Consider the following 12,523-nt stretch of genomic DNA (forward strand, 5'->3'; position numbering starts at 1 on the left):
GGCGTATTTACATATGAACCTCTAATATATTTTTCTTTCCTCTATGGGGATAGTTATTCTTACTATCACTACCACTAACCTTCCTAATAAGAAATTTTGTAGCATATCTGTATGGATCCTCCATTTTTGTTAGTCTTGGTATAGCTTCCTATTTCTATTCCATTTCATGCAAAAGGCAGTGGTAAAATTTACTCAATAAATGGAACTCTACATTTGCACCAGATATGTTCTTAGATAATTGTAAATTTTTCAATACCAGTTTAGAATATGGTTTTCCTTATAAAGAAGCTCTTATTTACATATGCAAAAAAGTTGATTTTAGATGAGGGTGGGGTTAAACATGCTACCTAAGTAACTTGCTCCGACATTTGGGGGAGCACATGTGCAATTCAAATTCATGACTTGGCAAAACTAAGAATTACTAGTAGATTCAGATTTGTTTTGAAGTAGTTTTAAAATTCTACTGTTAATTATGAACTACAAGAGTTTAATGGCATTTTGGACTTACTCATGTAATATATACTAATGTATATATGAATTGTTGTTGTTTAGTCACTCAGTTCAGTTGCTCAGTCATGTCCGACTCTTTGTGACCCCATGGATCGCAGCACGCCAGGCCTCCCTGTCCATCACCAACTCCCAAGTTCACTCAGACTCATGTCCATTGAGTCGGCGATGCCATCCAGCCATCTCATCCTCTGTTGTCCCCTTCTCCTCCTGCCCTCAATCCCTCCCAGCATCAGAGTCTTTTCCAATGAGTCAACTCTTCACATGAGGTGGCCAAAGTACTGGAGATTCAGCTTTAGCATCATTCCTTCCAAAGAAATCCCAGGGCTGATCTCCTTCAGAATTGACTGGTTGGATCTCCTTGTGCTCCAAGGCACTCTCAAGAGTCTTCTCCAACACCACAGTTCAAAAGCATCAATTCTTCAGTGCTCAGCTTTCTTCACAGTCCAACTCTCACATCCATACGTGACCACAGGAAAAACCATAGCCTTGACTAGACAGACCTTTGTTGGCAAAGTAATGTCTCTGCTTTTGAATATGCTATCTAGGTTGGTCATAACTTTCCTGCCAAGGAATAAGCGTCTTTTAGTTTCATGGCTGCAGTCACCATCTGCAGTGATTTTGGAGCCCCCCAAAATAAAGTCTGACACTGTTTCCACTGTTTCCCCATCTATTTCCCATGAAGTGGTGGGACCGGATGCCATGATCTTCGTTTTCTGAATATTGAGCTTTAAGCCAACTTTTTCACTCTTCACTTTCACTTTTGTCTAGAGTCTTTTTAGTTCTTCTTCACTCACTAAGTCATGTCAAACTCTTTTGTGACCCTGTGGAATGTAGCCTGCCAGGCTCTTCTGTCCTTGGGATTTCTCAGGCAGAATACTGGAGTGAGTTTCCATTTCCTTCTTCAGGGGATCTTCCCTAATGGGATTGAACCGGGTCTCCTGCATTGGAATGCAGATTCTTTCCCATTGGGCCACCTGGCAACCCCCTATATATGTGAGTACAATAAACAATAAGTGGCCTTAGAATGTGAAATTCCCCAGAGTTCCAGAATGGATCTTGATTGTTTATTGGCTGGCTTGAGATACTTATTAGTTTATTAATTCTACCATTTTTTCCAGAAAGTATATCAGGTATTAAGTCTTTTTTAAATAAATAATATCTGGCAGTTTATTAAAAAATGGAGCATACTGAACAACAAACTATCTTACATCTTTCAGGAAGAAAAAACACTAAATTTGAAAAGACGTCTCCCACTGAATCTGGACACAACACCTCTGCTCAATTAAGAGAAACATTTGTACAGTCCAGATCTTTATTTTTACACCCATCAGGCTATGAATTCATAGGGAACTGGCTCCAACAGTTTGGGTTCCTTTCCATTGGTCTTCACGAAGTGTGCTTCTCTGGGTGGAGCAGGCTGGCACTTCAGCTGAACCCAAGTCCCTTTCTCTCTGGCTTCCTTCTGTTTCTGATCATTTTCCTTCACACATTTCAGGAAGCTATCTTGGCTCTTAGAGTGCTTAATATACTCGATATGCACATTAATTCTTTTGGCAAGAATCTTGTCCTTAACTTGTTTGTTTACAATGATGCCAACAGTATACTAGGTAACATTGTCAACTCTCCCAGTTTTGCCATGGTAACATTTATGGGGCATTCCTTTTTGAACAGTACCCATTCCCTTGATATCTACAATATCACCCTTCTTGTAGATTTGCATGTATGTGGCCAAAGGAACAACTCCATGTTTTCTAAGAGACCTAGGGAACATGTAGGGGGTGTCCCTCCTCTTTCCTTTTGTGTTGGTCATTTTGGCGAATTACTGGAAGATGGCAGTTCCGGCTGAAACACTTAAGGCATTAAGTCTTTAAAGAGTCTGCTGGCACTCTATTTTAAGATACTTGGAGATTAATAAAACCCAGATTAGCACTGAGCCTTATAAGTCAGATAGCAATACTGTTTTTATAAATATAACTCACACACATTGGAGACATAATAAATCTAAGAATTAGCTTTACAGATGGGGGAACTGAAGATCAACTGTGTTTAGTAGCTTTGCAGCTGGTTAGACTAAAAATCAGACCTTCTGACTTCAGATTACTTCATCTTTCTATGATCCATTTTCCCTGTTGAAAGACTTCATAGAAAAGAAAAATAGTTCTTGAGCAATATGTAGAGGAACTGATGAGTTTCGCTGGGTATAGACCTGCCACTTGGTTTTGTACACAAGCAGCTAATGATGGTGGGATAAGTACGGGACTTTGGAGACATAGGTGTGAGTCCCCAAACAGCTTTTTGACTCTGGGAAAGATATTTAACCTCCTTGATCCTTAGATGCCTCTTTTGATGAATGGGAATAATTGCACCTGCTTTAAGAAACTGACTGAATGAGTTGCTACTGGTTAGAGTACTTGTGAATTGCAGTGAGGGACTGGGATGCTAGATACTCTTGCTGTCATTGTTATAGCAGGAAGCATGCAGTTGCCAATGATCCTCTCAGTTCCCCCAGTGCTCTTTCCTGGGTGACCAAGAGACGAAGAGACACACAGCTTCACTTTGGAAGAGCTGTCTGGAAGGAATGCGAAATGAGTTCCGGAAAGCCAGTTGGAATTTAATAATGCATGAAAAATACACCAAGGGGAGGAAGGAACCAATTAGGCAGCAATTAAGGAGACTGCAATTATAATGCATCTTAATAAAGTCCAAAAAATATTAGCCTACAAATAGAAGACAGGCTAGTTACCTGTGGAAAAAAAGAGAAGTGGAAATAAGGAGACGGTGCAAGTCAGATATGATGAAAGCAAAGAACAGGAAAGGAAAAATAAAAATATATTTTGCACTGTCTTCTGTGCATGTTCAAATCCCAAGCATCTTTCATGAATCTATTTTTATGACATTCCTTGAAGCACTTCTGTTTAGTACTGTTATTAAATTATGGTGCTTCCTTCACAGCTGAAAAGCTAACCCCAGTAATCCCCCAAATAGGAAGTACAAATGATTAGCACATTTTTGAAAAGTGACCAACTATCTTAGGAATCAAATAAATGCAAAGTAAAATAATTTAATATCCCACCTGAATCTGAAAATCAGAAAAGACTTTTTAAGCATTTTTTGCCTGTTCCTTCTTTATACTTGCACTGGGGCATCCCGACTTGCACTGAGCAGCTGTTTGAGGAGCAGTTCTTTTTTGGTATATGACAAGTGTGCTGTAGAGAAAGGGGTTCTGGAAAAGAAGTCAGGAGACTGAGCCAATTAAAGCCTCAGCTCCAACAATGGAGTACTGAGAATTCATATTTAGAGTCAGCTATTGTTTACTAATTACTTACCATGTGAGAGATGAGAACTTTATTCTGTATGACATAGTTAATATCCACAGTAATGTCTGCCTTTTATTGTTAACCCCTTTTGTTCAGAGTATGATAGGCAACCTAATCCTGAGGGGTTGGATCACTCAGTTCAGTTGCTCAGTCATGTTCAACTCTTTGCGACCCCATGGACTGCTGCATGCCAGGCTTCCCTGTCCATCACCAACCCTCATGTCCACTGAGTCAGTGATGCCATCCAACCATCTCATCCTCTGTCATACCCTTCTCCTCCTGCCTTCAATCTTTCCCAGCATCAGGGTCTTTTCTGATGAGTCAGTTCTTCTCATCAGGTGGCCGAAGTATTGAAGTTTCAGCTTCAGCATCAGTCCTTCCAATGAACATTCAAGACTGATTTCCTTTAGGATGGACTGGTTGGATCTCCTTGCAGCCCAAGGGACTCTCAAGGTTGGGTATCTTACCCAAGTTCAGGGTTTTAGTGAAAAAACATTAAGTTAATGTATGAAAGTGTCTTGAAAACTAATTAATAGCATCATTTTTAAAACCTGCCTGCCAATGCAAGAGACATGAGATGTGGGTTTGATCCCTGGGTCAGGAAGATCCCCTGGAGGAGGGCATGACAACCCACTTCAGTATTCTTGCCTGGAGAATCCCATGGACAGAGGAGCCTGGCGGGCTCCAGTCCATGGCGTCACAAAGAGTTGGACAGGACTGAAACAGCTTACCCTCGTGACTGCAAAGAAAATAAGTGAACAGTGAAAACTTAATAGTAATAATAATGAGAAATATTGAATTTTATTTCAAAGGTTTATGTTCCTTTTCTGTTTTAAAATGGCAGTTCACATCAAAGCCAAAAATGTCATCATAATATTTGAACTCAACTTTTTTTTTTTAATTTTATTTTATTTTTGAACTTTACAATATTGTATTAGTTTTGCCAAATATTGAAATGAATCCACCACAGGTATACATGTGTTCCCCATCCTCAACCCTCCTCCCTCCTCCCTCCCCATACCATCCCTCTGGGTCGTCCCAGTGCACTAGCCCCAAGCATCCAGTATCCTGCATCGAACCTGGACTGGCAACTCGTTTCATACATGATATTATACATGAACTCAACTTTAAAACAAGCTACATAACTTTTTAATTAAATTTTGTTTTAATTATTTGAAATATTAATATGATTTTCTCAATCATTTGTTTAAAACCTTTCAACGTGTCCAGCAGTTATAGAACAATCTGGTTGGTGGTTGATCTGGTTCCCCAGAGGCTTATAATCTGTTCTATAAAATTTTGTACCTTAACTATATTTTTCATGTCTGATCATTTCATATGTGTAGTCTTTTTCTCACATTGGGTTTAATCATTCCATGGAACAGAGGCTCTATTTTATTCTACGAATGTCTTCTGTTTTTATTCTATGTATGTCTCCTTAGCACCACTTGACGTAGTGATGGGTATATTACAGGCACTTCCCCAATCCCTGGGGAATCAGGAATACTAAAACAATTGGAATAACAGAATTGGAAGAAGCTGTGAGGCACAAATGACCTGCAGATGCTCTGATACAACAGAGCCTCTCTATACTCCCACAACATTTTGAACCATTATCTACAACCCTTTTAAAAGTTTTTCCAAGTTTCAAGGGACAGTTTTGGCTTTAGGCAAGGGGGAGTCTCAGGAAGCTCTATCACATTGAAAAGTCTGCTGACTTATTAAGAACTTGTTTCTGTACAAGTGCTACTTTGTTTTTTTAATTGGAGCATAATTGCTTTACCATGTTGTCTGGGTTTCTGTTGTACAAGGAAGTTAATCTTTTAAAACTCTGGGTTTCTGGCTTATTGCCAAACCGAGTTTTCACATTGTAGACTCTTTGTTGGTTTCCCACCTTGATGTGCTGTCTGTTGCTTCAGTCATGTCTGACTCCTTGTGACCCTGTGGACTGCAGCCCGCCAGGTTCCTCTGTCCATGGAATTCTCCAGGCGAGAATATTGGAGTGGGTTTCCATTACCTCCTCCAGGGTATCTTCCCGACCCAGGGGTTGAAACCACATCTCTTATGTCTCCTGCATTGGCAGGCAGGTTTTTTACCCACTAGCACCACCTGGGAAGCCCATCCCATTTTGATAGCCTTCTGTTACACCATTCTCTGTATATAAGTTATCATCTTCTCTCTTGAAGCATCACTGTGGATTGGAAAGAATGTTAGCTTTGCAAACATGCATATCCTTACTCCATCATTGCCTGCTATGTGATCATAGATAATCTGTTATAAAACTGCGTTATCTAATCTGTAAAATAATACCAATTGCACCCAACTCAAAGAGCTGTAATAAAGATTAAATGAGATTTCTAGGGAAAATGTGAGGTAAAGATGATGTGATTAGACTCTTGGGCATGGATAATTCATAAAAAGTTAGATTTTTAAAATATTTTAGGTTGAGCCTATTAACTTTGATTTCTAGGCAGAAAATCAGGTCTATATTTATCCCATCTAAAAGTATTATAATTATTTGCATTGGGTTAGAGTGCAAAGAGGATTTAGAGACCTGGATTTAAATCTTATACTCCCTCTTACTGACTGAGTGACATAGTGCAAATAATTTATACTTGCTGAAAGTCTGTTTCTGGTAATTAGTAAACAAGGAAAATAATATCCACTACACAAATTAAGACAACCGAGGAGATAATGTATATCTCTGTTGTACAGAAGATCATGAAATGATCTTAATAGCTAATGCTGTTGAGTTGGAACTTTGTGCTGGTATTTTTATTTGTGTTTTCTCACTGTAGACTTTACATTGGTATTATCATTATTCCCATTTTACAGGCAATTGAACCACAGAAATTAACTTGCCACAAAGCACACAGCTAGTAAATAGAAAAGTTGGTTTATGATTATCTCAATAGATGCAGAGAAAAGCTTTGATAAAATTCAACACCCATTTATAACAAAAACTCTCCAGAAAGCAGGCATAGAAGGAACATACCTCAACACAATAAAAGCCATATATGATAAACCCACAGCAAACATCATCCTCAGTGGCAAAAAATTGAAAGCATTTCCTCTAAAGCCAGGAACAAGACAAGGCTGCACACTCTTACCATACTATTCAACGTAGGTTTGGAAGTTTTAGCCACAGCAATCAGAGAAGAAAAAGAAATAAAAGGAATCCAGATTGGAAAAGAAGTAAAACTCTTCTTGGAGTTTGAAGATGACATGATCCTCTACATAGAAAACCCTAAAGACACCACCAGAAAATTACTAGAGATAACTAATGAATATAGTAAAGTTTCAGGATATAAAATTAATACACAGAAATCCTTTGCATTCCTATACACTAATAATGAAAAAACAGAAAGAGAAATTAAGGAAACAATCCCATTCACCATTGCAATGAAAAAAATAAAATATTTAGGAATAAATTTACCTAAAGAAACAGAAAACCTATATATAGAAAACTATAAAACACTGATGAAAGAAATCAAAGATGACACAAATAGATGGAGAAATATACCATGCTCATGGATCTGAAGAATCAATATAGTGAAAATGAGTATACCTCCCAAAGCAACCTATAGATTCAGTGCAATCTCCATCAAGCTACCAACAGTATTTTGCACAGAACTAAAATAAATAATTTTATAATTTGTATGGAAACACAAAAAAACCTCGAATAGACAAAGCAATCTTGAGAAAGAAGAATGGAACTGGAGAAATCAACCTGCCTGATTTCAGGCTATACTACAAAGCTATAGTCATCAAGACAGTATGACACTGGAACAAAAACAGAAATATAGATCAGTGAAACAAAATAGAAAGCCCAGAGATAAATCCATGCACCAATGGACGCCTTACCTTTGACAAAGGAGGCAGGAATATACAATGGAAAAAAACCAATCTGTTTAACAAGTGGTGCTGAGAAAGGTCAACCACCTGTAAAAGAATGAAACTAGAACACTTTCTAACATCATACACAAAAATAAACTCAAAATGGAGTAAAGATCTAAATATAGGACCAGAAACTATAAAACTCCTAGAGGAAAACATAGGCAGAACACTCTCTGACATAAATCACAGCAAGATCCTCTATGACCCACTTCCAAGAGTAATAGAAATAAAAGCAAAAATAAACAAATGGGGCCTAATTAAACTTAAAAGCTTTTGCACAATGAAGGAAACTATAAGCAAGACAAAAAGACAGCCTTCAGAATGGGAGAAAATCATAGCAAACAAAGCAACTGACAATCTCAAAAATATACAAGCAGCTCATGCAGCTCAATACCAGAAAAATAAACGGCCCACTCAAAAAATGTGCCAAAGAACCAAACAGACATTTCTCCAAAGAAGGCATCCAGATGGCTAACAAACACATGAAAAGATGCTCAATATCACTCATTATCAGAGAAATGCAAATCAAAACCACAATAAGGTACCATCTCATGCTGGTCAGAATGGCTGCCATCAAAAAGCCTACAAACAATAAATGCTGGGAAGGGTGTGGAGAAAAGGGAGCCCTCTTACACTGTTGGTGGGAATGCAAACTAGTCCAGCCACTATGGAGAACAGTGTGGAGATTCCTTAAAAACCCGAAATAGAACTGCCATATAACCCAGCAATCCCACTGCTGGGCATAGAAACCAGAATTGAAAGAAACACATGTACCCCAGTGTTCATTGCAGCACTTTGCAATTGCTAGGACATGGAAGCAACCTAAATGTCCATCGATAGATGAATGGATAAGAAAGCTGTGGTACATATACACAATGGAATATTACTCAAATTTAAAAAGAATACATTTGAATCAGTTCTAATGAGGTGGATGAAACTGGAGCCTATTATACAGAGTGAAGCAAGTCAGAAAGAAAAACACCAATACAGTATATTAATGCATATATATGGAATTTAGAAAAATGGTAATGATGACCCTATATACGAGGCAGCAAAAGAGACACAGATGTAAAGAACAGACTTTTGGACTCTGTGGGAGAAAGTGAGGGTGGGATGATTTGAGAGAATGGCATTGAAACATGTATATTATCATATGTGAAACAGATCACCAATCCAGGTTAGATGCATGAGACACGGTGCTCAGGGCTGGTGCACTGGGATGACCCAGAGGGATGGGATGGGGAGGGAGGTGGGAAGGGGGTTCAGGATGGGGACACATGTATACCCGTGGCCAATTCATGTGAATGTATGGCAAAAACCACTACAATATTGTAATTAGCTTCCATTTCCTGCATGAAATAGGGAATTCAAAGTTGGTGCGCTGGGACAACCCAGAGGGATGGGATGGGCAGGAAGGTGGTTGGGGGGTTTGGGACAGGGGTTCACATGTACACCCATGACCGATTCATGTCAATGTATGGCAAAAACAACCACAAAAACTGTAAAGTAATTAGCTTCCAATTAAAATAAATAAATTAAAAAAAATAAAGCATGTAAAAATAAATAAATAAACACAACAATTTACAGTAAAAAAAAAAAAAAGAACCTGTGATGGAAAATAATTTCAGTTTTTATACCCATGTACCTTGAATAGCAATAATTATTAAAATTTTGTGGTTATAACCATAATATTAATGAGATGATAAAACTTGGCAGCCTTTGTAAAAAATACTTTATATGTATTATTACATTTAATCAAAGATAGGCCTTATTACCATCATCGTTATCTTAGTTTTGAAGATGATGAAACTGAGGTCCAGAAAGGTAAGCTATGTTTCCTAAGGATGGCCAGATAGTAAGTGTGGTGGAGCTAATGTTTGAAATCAGGTTTGGGTATGCTTTTCTACTTCCTTTACATTTCTTTCTGTTTATCTTTGACTTTCTCAGTCATAACCCTGGTTCTGAATCTCAGAGCATTGAGAGGAGTGTATTTCAAAGCTCTTCCAGTGATAATATTCACTTCCTGCTCATACTCTGAAAATGTTCCATAAGACCATTTTCTGCTTTTTACCACTGAATATTGTTTGGCAATTATACCTTTGTGCCTAATTTAGTCTCTCCTCATTCCATATCATGGCGAATATACTGAATCTAGAAAACAAGGGAACGTGGAATTGCACAGTAATTCATATTGGCTTCCTCTGACTGTCCATAGCACATGTGTAATTACCTAAGAGCTTTAAGTAAAGGCAAGGAACAATAAAACACACCGTTTTTGTATTTGTCAGTCTTCTAACCTGTGGATCACAGACAACACTAGATGTCATATTAAAGGATGTTAACTAGCTTACAGAATCCTAAAATGGGCCAAGAAAAATAAGCAGCTGGAACTAGAGAAGTCAAGAACAATACTCGACTGTGGCTGCAGTCACTTCCAACCTCATCTATAATAGGACAAATAGATTGTAGGACTCAACTTAAGTCATCCCAGATACACTAGATATCTTTCAGTATCTAAAGAGCCTTACTGTGTTCTGACTCTTTGCGACCCCATGGACTGTAGCCTATGAGGTTCCTCCATCCATGGAATTTTCCAGGCAAGAGTCCCGGAGTGGGTTGCCATTTCCTTCTCCAGTCATGATTATCAGCAAATACTAATTACTTCAGCTTGGTAATATTTGCATCCAAATGATGGTGGTGTCTGTCTTATTGGTAGAAACTAAGTCATCTGCTGTATTGTAACTGTCACTGAAGCGGAGTCTGAGAAATGTTGTTTTTCTCATCTCTATAATACAAGACCGGAAACTATAAAAAGGCTGAAATGGCAGAATGAATCGACTTCTAGAACTTGTTTGAACTTTTATATGAAATCGCAGAAATATAAATGTACCATCTTTATCTCAATGCAAAAATCTTAAAGGCATGATTTATAGCAGTTTAATCCTTATAATATGAAAACCATTGAATACAAGCTTTACAGATACTCATGGTCAAATTAATATTTGTTGAATTAGGTTAAATATGCAACATAACTTTAGGGCATTTTAGGGAAAAGGAAATTTATTTATTGGGCAATTACTATGTACTAGCAACTTTGTGCACCTATTTTCATTCTTCCCTAAACCTATATGAAGAAGTTATCCCCATGTTGTAGATTAGAAAACTGGAGGTCAGTAGTTAAATAATTTGTGTAAGAACTTAAAGGGGAAAACTTGTTTAATTATTTTCTCTAAAAACACATGCTTCTTTATTAAATTGAACTGCCTCCTAACTGGTTGGGTTCAGGATATTTTTATTTTACATTTTGCATCTTATTTAACTTTCTTAGTGAAATTTAAATACTCTGATTTTTGTAAACTTAAAGGGAAATGTCATGAATTACTTGGTAATTCTTCATAAATAATCATTATTTACTCTGGTGTTTACAGATGTATTTCCTCTTGCTGTGATAACTTGATTCACATTGCACTTGCTGAATATATTATTGAAAAAATATGTTCCCTCTGAGCCTATACAGTATTTACTTTTGTTTTAAGAGAGGACAATTACACAAATGACCTTATCAATAAGAGTGAACAATTGATTATATCATAAGCAGAGAAATTAAAGACTGTAATATATCACATATCTAAGCTCTTACAATAAATACCTAGAAGTATATCTGACTCAGAAGGTAAAAGACTTGTACTCAGAAAACTATAAGACAATGATGAAAGAAATTGAAGATGACACAAACAAATGGAAAGATATATACCATGCTCATGGATTGGAAAAATTATCTTGTTAAGATTACCCAAGGCAATCTACAGATTCAGTACAATCTCTATCAAAATACTAATGACATTTCCTATAAAACTATAACAAATATTCTAAAATTTGTATAGGAACACAAAAGACCCCAAATAGCCAAAACAATCTTCAGAAAGAACAAAGATGTAATTATCATGCTCCCTGATTTCAAATTTTATTGCAAAGCTAAAGTGTTAACAAAATAATAGCATGGTACTGACACAAAAGCAGAAACATAGATCAGTGCAACAGAATAGAAAGCCCAAGAATGAACCTACATTTATATGGTCAAGTAATCTACAACAACATCTACTTCTGCTTCATTGACTATGCCAAAGCCTTTGACTGTGTGGATCACAATGAACTGTGGAAAATTCTGAAAGAGATGGGAATACCAGACCACCTGACCTGCCTCTTGAGAAATTTGTATGCAGGTCAGGAAGCAACAGTTAGAACTGGACATGGAACAACAGACTGGTTCCAAATAGGAAAAGCAGTATGTCAAGGCTGTATATTGTCACCCTGTTTATTTAACTCATATGCAGAGTACATCATGAGGAACGCTGGGCTGGAAGAAGCACAAGCTGGAATCAAGATTGCCGGGAGAAATATCAATCACATCAGATATGCAGATGACACCACGCTTATGGCAGAAAGTGAAGAGGAACTCAAAAACCTCTTGATGAAGGTGAAAGAGGAGAGTGAAAAAGTTGGCTTAAAACTCAACATTCAGAAAACGAAGATCATGGCATCTGGTCCCATCACTTCATGGGAAATAGATGGGGAAACAGTGGAAACAGTGTCAGACTTTATTTTTTTGAGCTCCAAAATCACTGCAGATGGTGACTGCAGCCATGAGATTAAAAGACGCTTACTCCTTGGAAGGAAAGTTATGACCAACCTAGATAGCATATTCAAAAGCAGAGACATTACTTTGCCAACAAAGGTCCGTCTAGTCAAGGCTATGGTTTTTCCTGTGGTCATGTATGGATGTGAGAGTTGGACTGTGA

General features: G+C 37.6%; 1 pseudogene; it reads right to left on the reverse strand.

Moving 5' to 3' along the window:
- Positions 1 to 1,837: 1,837 nt before the first annotated feature.
- Positions 1,838 to 2,323, reverse strand: LOC104998158 (annotated as a pseudogene).
- Positions 2,324 to 12,523: the final 10,200 nt, after the last annotated feature.

This window comes from Bison bison, unplaced genomic scaffold (genome assembly GCF_000754665.1).
Source record: "Bison bison bison isolate TAMUID 2011002044 unplaced genomic scaffold, Bison_UMD1.0 scf7180017864324, whole genome shotgun sequence".
NCBI lineage: Eukaryota > Metazoa > Chordata > Mammalia > Artiodactyla > Bovidae > Bison > Bison bison.